Source organism: Canis lupus, chromosome 15, assembly GCF_048164855.1.
Source record: "Canis lupus baileyi chromosome 15, mCanLup2.hap1, whole genome shotgun sequence".
Taxonomy (NCBI): domain Eukaryota; kingdom Metazoa; phylum Chordata; class Mammalia; order Carnivora; family Canidae; genus Canis; species Canis lupus.
Window position 1 is genome coordinate 43026963 of NC_132852.1, and position 9904 is coordinate 43036866.

The window sequence follows — 9904 nt, forward strand, 5'->3', positions numbered from 1 at the left end:
TGAGCCAAGGCCACTGTCCAGCCACCGGAGGCCACCAGGGCCACCATCCGGCCCCCAGAGGCCACTGTCCCTCATGCAGGAACCTCCATAGGCACAGCTGTGTGTCCTCAGAAAGCAGGATGCACACATTTGCACCGGCGTGTCACTAGCTGGCACGGCTGGGGCCCAGGGTGACACACCAGCAAGAAGAGGCGTGGGGCTGCCCCAGGGGACCCCCGTGCCCATACCATCAGATGTGTTACCTCTAAATTGGAGGTCGAGGGAGACCGAGCCTCTGAAGCCTCTTCCGATTCTATGAACAAACGGTTCAACTGGAAAATGGTTCTCAGCGGGAGCAAATAGGGTTTTACACTAGGGACAGCCCACTCCACCACCCTGGTGACAAGTCGGCCCTACGGCAGGCTGCTTTTCAGAAGGGGATGCTGCACAGCATGCACATGAGGGTGAGGACGGCCAGTGACAGCCAGCTCCCCAGGGACCTCAAGGCACCTGCCCAGCCCCTCTGGCCTGTCATCTCCCGCCTCCCTGTCACGCACAGCTCCTGGCCCCCTCCTGCCCCCATGCCCCAGCCTCTCCCCTGGTGATCCTGGAGGACTGCAGGGAGGAGTGGTTGGGGAGCCTCTGAAGCCCTGGGCAGCCCCAGCCTGAGCTGGCTTGTGCAGGACAAGGGGTGCTGGCAGAGTCAGGAGCTCCGGAATCCAGAACCAGCCATGCTCTCGGTACCCACGTGGCCCAGCGGCTTCTCCCCGACCCTCTGGTCCCACCACACCAGGATGTCCAGTCTGTGTGGCCGTGGCTGTCTCCCCCGGCTCTGCTACCACCATGTCCAGCATCTCCCTGAGGGGGGGGGGGCAGCTTGAGGCCCTAAGGCTCTCCAACCCCGAAGCTTCCCCCCAAGAGCCAAAAAGCAAATGCATTTTAGCAATACGTTTTGCCCTAGGACCCAAGAGTAGGTACAGCAATCCAGGAGGGGGACAGTGGGCCATGGGCAACCCTGCTCTTCTGAAAGGGTCATGTCAGAAAGTGCCGTTGCGAGATCCATGCTTCCCAAGGGGCTTCCCTGAGGCTGGCTGCTCCCTTCCCCGCCTCCGAGATTTCTCAGATCGTGCATGTGTGCTCCTTTGTCCGCCATGGGTGCCAGGCCTTTCTCGCTCCCCTCGCAGCCTGTCTTAAGGGTCCCTAAGAAGTCAGCTTCCCAGCACCCAGCACCCCTCCCACGGGGACACAGAAAGCTGTACAAGGTGGAATGAAAATCTCCATTCACAGAGCAGCAAATGCTGGCAACACAAACTTTCTCCATTAGAACAGCAGCAGCAGCCAGGCAAATAAACCAGAGCTATGATGAGCAAGTTCTCAGGTAGGCTCTTCTGAGGCCGGACACCTCTGTCCTCTGAAGGGACTAGATGAGAAGTGGAGACACAGGGAGGGTGAGGTCCAGAGGACACCCGAGTTTCCTGCTGCCCAGAGTCCCTGCATGTCTTGTACACCCATCTCCCTGAGGGTCAGGGCTGCAGCCGAGGCTGGACACGTCACACTGGCAGGGAGACGGCAGACTCCAGACCCCTGACACGGAGCCGCCCCAGAGGGAGAGCAGAGGGAGGGCATGTGCAGCACACAGGCCCAGGAGCAACATGTGCGGCTGAAGCAAGGTGGAGAATGAGGAAACCGGCCACGCGGGGCAGACACCTGTCCTAGGTGGATTCAGAGGCACAGCACCCTGGAGGATGGGTTCAGATATCACGTGACCAGGGCAGGGCTCGGGGTCCCTCGTGTCCCCACAGGGAACGGCCAGCCCCACCTCACCTTCTAGAAGGGACATGAGTGTTAGAAGTGGTGAAGGGGCTCTGGTGGGTTCAGATCCACTCTGAGGAGCATGGCCACCTGGGCCATAGGACGGGGGACACCGGGTCCTCCCACCCCTGGGGGGGCTTGGGGCAAAGCAAGGCCTTAGAAGCCATGATGCTGTCCACCACTCCAGTGCTTTTGAGATGGGCCAGGGGTCCGAGCTGGGCTCCCACCCACTGACTCTGGGCTGGGTCTTCCTCTGCCGCCTGGAAAGGGTGTGACCCTGCCAGGACTAGAACCGTGAGGACAGGCTGGAGCAAGACGGGAGACGGAGTGGCTCCCAGCAGCGCTCAGGGAGCAGGCTTCGAGTTTAAGCCTCAGCCTGCCCTTCGAAGCTGGGGGGCCAGTCGGCACCGGAGTCAGGGATGGCCCCGGATGCAGGACTTGCAGTGCAAAATGCTGGAATGTCAAGTGCAGGAGTTAGTTGCCCTGCATGGGGGTGATTTCACTTCTTAGCATCCACCTCATCCCCTGTAGAGTGGGCGTGACACCGTCTGATCTGGGGGTCCAAGTCCCTTCTTGTCCATCAAGTGTGGCCCCCATGAAGAGACACGGTGTCCTCTTCCCACAGTAGTGGAGGCTCCCGCAGAAGTGCCCTGGGCCGTGCTGTCCCCCCCCCACCCAGGCCCCCACTCAAGGAAGACTACATGGAAGGGTTGGACTAGAGCTCGGACTAAAACGAGTAGGACATGCAGATACAGGGGAAGGGAGAGGGCGGGCATGCTGGCTGGCGGGCCATGACAAGGACGCAGCCCCACACAGCATACTGTCCCACCCAGAATACATACAACCAAAGAATGCATTCCCTGCCTATTCCCATTAACTGGGTGGAGGGGGGTGTCCAGTATAAATGTGTGCTCTCCAGATATAGGCCTTAGGCCATAAAATACACATTTTGATGATCCCTTCTTCTTCCAATAGAAGGGACTATGTGAAGAGTTGCTTTCAAAGATTATCAAGATGCAAGGGAAAAAGAAAACAAAGACGCTAAAGAGCACAGCGCTGGGAGTAATATTGTGAATTTCAGGCATTTTCCTCTTTTTTTTTTTTTTTACATTTTTTAAATTTAAATTCAATTTGCCAGCATATAGTGTGACACCCAGTGCTCATCCCATCAAGTGCATTTTCCTTCTGAGAAGGTGCTGCTGGTGCTGAAGATACTGGGCTGTGTTCTCTGAGCTCACTGACAGGTGCAGCAACCTCTGGAGCAACTCTGAGTCCGGGGAAAGCCAGCCAGCTGGCAAAGGGGAGCACGGCCCTGCTCCAGGAGCAAAGAGCCCTGGTCATCCTCCAGCCCGGGGGTGGGAGTGAGAACATGAGGAGACACATACAGGTCCACAGCAGCGAGAGCCCAGAACACACTCTCACAATGGTGGTCAACTGACTTCGACCAAGGTGACAAGCAAGACAGGGGGATGGGGAGAGTAGAGTTTCTAACAAATGGTGCTGAGAAAACTGACATCCACTTGAAAAGAATGAATTTGGAGCCTCCATGTCATATATATATTTACCTACATATTCATATACACGCGCATGTTCGTATATACATGTGTGTTCACATACATATTTATATGCATGTTCATATACATATAAACGTACATATATACGTGTGTATTCATATACATGCTCATCTGCATATACATGTGTATGACACCAAAAGCACCAGGAACCAAAGAAATGATAGATGCTTAAAAGCTTTTGTGCATCAAAGGCCACTGCAAAGAAACTGAGAAGATGACCCACTTTCTTATGAATGGGAATGGGAAAAAGGAAGGAAATATCTGACCATGATCTAGTATCCAGAATACATAGAGAATACCTACAACTCAACCACAAAAAGGCAAATGACCCAATTTTAAAATGGGGCAAAAAACTGAACACACATTTTTTTCAAAGATACACAAACATCCAAAAGCACAAATACTTGTACGTGAATGTTCACAGCAACCCTATTCATAATAGTGAAACTGTAGAAGCAACCCAAGTGTCCATCAGCTGATAAATGGATAAACAAAATATGGTATAGCCATATGCCGGAGTATTACTCAGCCATGAAAATGGATCAACTACTCACGCATGACATGGGTGAACTGAGAAGACATTACAGTCAGTAAAGGAAGCCTGCTGCAAACGGCCACATACAGCATGACCCCTCCCATACTAGAATCAGTGAATCCAGAGGCAGAGAGTAAGCATGGGTGCCGTAGCCAGGGAAGAGGGAAGTGGGAGGTAGCTAATGGGTATGGGGCTTCTCTTCAGGGAGATGACAATGCTTGGAAGGCACTGAGGATGCTGGTTGTGCAACTCCACGAATATGCTGAAAGCTGCTGAATTGCACATTTTAAAATGGGCAAGCAGATTTATCTCAACTTAAAAATCAGAGGCACCGGGATCCCTGGGTGGCGCAGCGGTTTGGCGCCTGCCTTTGGCCCAGGGCACGATCCTGGAGACCCGGGATCGAATCCCACGTCGGGCTCCAGTGCATGGAGCCTGCTTCTCCCTCTGCCTGTGTCTCTGCCTCTCTCTCTCTCTCTGTGACTATCATAAATAAATTAAAAAAATAAAATAAAATCTTTAAAAAAAAAAAAAATCAGAGGCACCTGTGTGGTCAGTCAATTGAGTGTCTGACTCTTGGTTGCAGCTCAGGTCATGATCTCAGGGCCACAAGATGGAGCCCCAGGTGGAGCTCCACGCTCAGTGCAGAGTCTGCTGAAGATTCTCTCTCCCTCCACCTCTGCCCCTCCCTTAAATAAGTAAGTAAAATAAAAAATAAAAATCTTTAAAAATCAAATAAACAACAAAATCAACAAGAGCCAGAGCAGCTGGGTCTGGAAGGGCCGGGGGCAGCAGGGTCCTGTCCTCACACAGCCTGCCTCCCAAGAAGGAGGGCAGCTGAGGCCAAGAGCCCCAGCACCCGCCAGCTTTCCACACCATCCAATCCCCAGCAGGGACTCTTTGCTCTGCTGTCCCGTGAGGACACTCCTGTTCCTCTCGATCCCCTGGCACCTGTTCAGGCTGGAGGAGAGGCAGAATGGGAATATGCCATCTGGACAGCTGTGGAGGGAAAGAGTGGCCACATGGAGATGAAGCCAAAGGAGCTTGGGGGAGAAGCCACATGGCTCCCAGAGCTGGGGTTCTGGCCACTGGAGGGAGGGACCCGGATGGCTGAGCCCAAGAGCAGAGAGATGTGGTCCAGAGCGGGTCCAGAGTCACACTCAGGCTGCCCTGGACGGTCAGAGCAACCCATGCCTTCCTCAGCAGCACCTTTTCCAACAAGCAGATGTTTGCTGCCAAACTTGGTTCGGTCCTTTCAAATCCCCAAGTGAGCACAGCCAGTCGCAGGTCTCGGCTCCCTTCCTCCTGGGAGAGAAACGGAAGCAGAGAAGTGTCAAGTGAGACCTCCTTCAGCCTTTGCCAGCCTGACCCAGACACACGGCATGCGGCAGCCAGGCACCATCGGCAGGACATCCCCACGAGGGAGCCCCATCAGGGACGGCCGTGACCCTGGGACCCGTTAGACTCACTGAGAGCCTTGGTTGGTGATATGATGAAGAAGGTGGGTCTTTCTCTGGTGCCTTATTATCCACCTCCTCATCCCCCAGGGGCCCGGCATACTCTTCTTATCCTCCTGGGCCAGGCAATGAGCCAGTAGACGACTCACTTCTATGCCTCTCTGCAACCTCACTCAAAATCCACATTGTCCCTCCAGAGCCCTTCCATGTTCATTCATGTCTCCTTGGTATCATGCCAGGCTATGAGCTCCGTGACGGCAGGTGGTTCTGCTCACAGAACATCACTGCATCCGGCACAATGCCTTAGGTAATGCTGCTCAGTAAGTAGTCACTCAGGGAGGGAGGGAGGGAGGGAAGGAGGGAAGGAAGGAAGGAAGGAAGGAAGGAAGGAAGGAAGGAAGGAAGGAAGGAAGGAAGGAAGGAAGGAAGGAAAGAGGGAGGAAGGAAGGAGGCTGGGGTGGGTGGGTGTGGAGTGAAAGTCAGGAATTCGATGTTACTTCTCCCCAAAGAGTCTTCACCATGAAACAGATTCTTGGTACCTCAGCAAGAGCAGAAAGCTTAAAGGTCCCTCAGTCTAGTCTCCGATCCAGAACCAAAGGCCCTCACTGGCCACCCAGCTCCTACCTGAACCAAGTAGCGTGCCCCCAGCACCACCTCCACATGCAGTCTGGCTGCAGACCCGAGCCCCCACCTCCTGGGACACCTGCCTCTTCCCCCCATGTGCCTTCCCAGAACCCACTCTCCCCATTTAGGATCAGGGATACATTTGCAGGGTTGCTCATAAAGTAAGTCTCCCCACTCACTTTCTCAGTCACCAAGCTCAACACAAAGAGGAGGAGGAGGAGGAGGAGGAGGAGGAGGAAGCACAGAGGGCAGGAGGGCAGGAAAGGAGGGGAGTACATAGGGCAGTAACGAGTCCTGTGGCCCCTTGTCCTTGGCCATTGAGACGGGGGCTGGATGAGCTCACAGCTTCTGGAAAGGGAGGGAAGGGCTGCCTGGTCAGCAGTGACTCAGGCTGCTGCTTTTTGTTCTTGGTCGACAATGGGGGGCCAGAGGACAAGCTTGGAGCAGAACAAAGAGGTTCTGTGGAGCGGTTCCCCACAGAGGCCAGAGTTGCAGAGTGGACACTCAGAAAAGAGAGACACTCCGTGAATGTGGGCCGGAGACTGGCCGGAAGTGCAGAGTCATCTGTGCAGCTCCCCGTGGCCAGAGCACAAGGCAGCAGAGCCACAACGTCCTCAAGGGGGGCGGGCCCAGGACCAGGTGGGATGGACTGGAGGCCAAGCAGCCCCCTCCAGTCTGCCACTCCCCGGACTCCAGGCAGCCCGGGGCTCTGACCCAGGCCGTCCCCCTCATCTCCCAGGTGCCTCTCCCTGGGTGCTCTGGCCCTGACAACTGTCCTGGTGACCCCACAGTGCCCCAAGCCCATGGAGAACATTCCAGGCAAAGCACACTCCCTCCGCCTGAGATTCTATCTCAGTTGATGGCATCGTTTCCCAGGGATGAAAATCAAATACATTTTCAGAATAAGGGACAAGAGCAGGGACCCAGGAACCAGATGCTGCCCCCGTCCATCTCACTGGTTGCCTCCTTCCCTGAGTATCACTGCCACCCACACCCCAACCTTCATGTGACCCATGTGGAGCCACCACTGGGGGAGGGGAGCTCTGAGAAGTTGTAGGCAGGTGGGAGCCAGGGGAAGACCGTGTGACACCACATGCCAAGGCGACCTGGCTCCTAAAAAGGCTGGATCTTTGCCCTTCAAATTGCTCTGCTCTCAGGGTGACTAAGTGAGCCCCCCCAAGGTCAGAAACACAGGGGGCTCCTAATGGGCATCAGCTTTTTAATGAGCACTTAAAAGGCACTCATTTTTCGGTCACTCTTTAGAAATACCAACATATAATTTTATCAGTTGGTGGATAAACTTAAATATATATGAGGCATCACTACCAGATTATGGGGCCAGTTTCACGTGGCTCAGTTTGAGCTAAAGTGCGCGAGTCTGTCGTGTGAAGGACGCGAGGTGATGTGGGCTCCCTGGGAAGCGGCTGTCTGCTCAGGGGATGAGGGGCAACCCATGACCCCGCAGACGCCTGTGGGGACCTCACAGAAGCTAGAAAGCAGCTCCAAAATGAGCAGCAGATGATAAAGCCACTGAAGCTCCCAGGGCAGGAGGGGGACATCCTTGAGCGTTCCTCCCAGCGCCCCGAGAAGCCTCGGGTGCAGATTCCTGCAGCCACAATGCCCATCAACCAGCATGTATTTCACGCCTTTCCTCCATCCTGCCACTTTGAGGCACTGACACCTGCCATTTAAACCAAGTCCTGGTGGATCGCTTCTGGGGGTGCCACAGACACAGCCCCACCTCGGGATGCTCAGCAGACGGGAGAGGCCCCCCCGTGGGGCCGAACAGTGTGGATGGGCTCGCTTCTTGCGGAAGGAGACCTCCACCCTCAAGGCTATGCTGCTCGACACATTCATGTGGCAGGACCACTAACAAAGTGTGAGGCTAGCACAACTCTAAGCTACAGCTAACATTCAAATATCCTGATCAAATTTTAAAAACTTCATAAAGAGTCCAGATGCACAGCAAAACTACTAAGATGAAATTTATCCAGAATGAGTACAAAATCCTAAACTCCAGTTAAACACATGCTGTAAACGGGGGAAGACATGATTCAGTACATGTGGGAAGAGACCCCAAGGATGCAACGGCCAGTGGGGCAGTTCTGAAAAACATAATAAAACAAAAATAACACCAGTTTGGGCAACCTCAGTAGGATTTAACATTCAGACACTAGCCAGTCAATCAGACTCAGCTTATGAGGTCCAGACCTAGACCCTGTGCAGACCAGCTCTGAGACAAGCTGGACTGGGCCCCGGGAGGATGCAGAGAACAGACCAGGAAAGCTAGTCCCCTCTGACTCCACATTTCAGCACCCCCCCACTCAGTAAGGCGGGCTTTGCAGTCCACTCCCAAATCTGCCCTTTCTTAGCTGTGTGACTTCCAACAGCTATTCTGAACCTCTCTGAACCTCTATTTTTTCACCTGAAAAACAAACATGATTTAGAAACTTTCTCTAAGTAAGATAATCAAGAAAACCACAACACCTGTCTCTAAGCAAGCACTAACAAACTCACTAAATTATTATTACCATTTTGCTGAAAAAGATATGAGCATAATAGCCGTCTTCAAAGGTGTGTTACAGGAGAGACAGGTCAGGTCCACCGGGTTGCTCCCGAGGGCGGAGGTGTGGGGAAGGGGTCCAGGGACAAGGGGAGACACCATCCAAAGGAGGAACACCCCTCCCCTCCAGGTATTTTGACTCTGATGCAGAATCTCTGGGTGCCGAACTTGAGAAAGAAACGCTGCCCTAGAAATGCCAAACCTCCGTTCAAAGGGTACGGTCTCAGAGCGAGACGGCGTCAGGTCAAGGTGCTACAAAATACACGTGGGTTGACGGGAACTGAGATAAATACCTCCAACCTGTCAGGCTCTATGACCCCATCCCCATCCCTACCACTCTTCCCATCACACCTACAGCTTCAGAACTGAATGACATAGGGTCACACAGGGTCATGTTTCCCCAACACCCAAGACTCTAAAATACTACCCTCTGGAGGAAGCTCACCTGGGCCCAAGACCTGTCCATAGCCAGGGCGGGGAACAGGAGAGGGGAAAGGAGGACCCTCCTTGACCCCCATGAGCTGAGAGCCCCTCTTCCACACCGAGTATCAGTCCATGGAGCAGTATCTGCCTGGTTCCAGTCTTCCAGCCAATGTTCCCTGGCAGGGACTCTCAGCAGTGACATCAAGGAAACACCTGCAGATTGCTCGTCCTGTCAGGATGTGAGTCAGAGGGACCTAAGGACCTGAACTCACTGCAGGTACCGGGTGCCCTCCCGGCATCTCCTTTCCCCATTTCAGTCTGCAGAGCCCTGCTTTGAGCCTCGTAATGTCTCCCTTTTGCCTCTGATTATGAATTAATGGATGCCCATGGTGCCTAGGTGGCTCAGTTGGTTAAGTTCAGGTCGTGATCAAGCTCAGGTTTTGAACTCAGGGTCGTGAGTTCAAGCCCCACATTGGGCTCCACGTGGGGCTTGGAGCCTACTTAAAATAGTAACGATGATGATGATCATCATGATGATGATGCATGCTCGTTGTATAAAATTTGGAAGACACTGAAAGGTAGCTCTTAATCTCCCCTAATTCTACCAACAGAAACTCAACAACATAATATATATAAAACACTTATTTTGCAATATTGGGCTTATGAGATTTCTTACAAGTGGCATCTTTTTGTCACTTATCATTATGTTATGCAAATTTTCCAAATCCTTAGATATCCTTCCAAATGGGGACTGTGGTATTGCACTCTATAAACAGGGCTTCCTTTATAGGACAATCCCCTATCTTAGCTATTAACATGCTCTTCCGATCTTTTGGTATTATCAACAACATTGAAAGAAAAATTATCATATATAGTTTTTTATTGTTTGTTTAGGAGAAATTCCTAGGAGAGGTTTATTCATTTATGTATTGGTCAC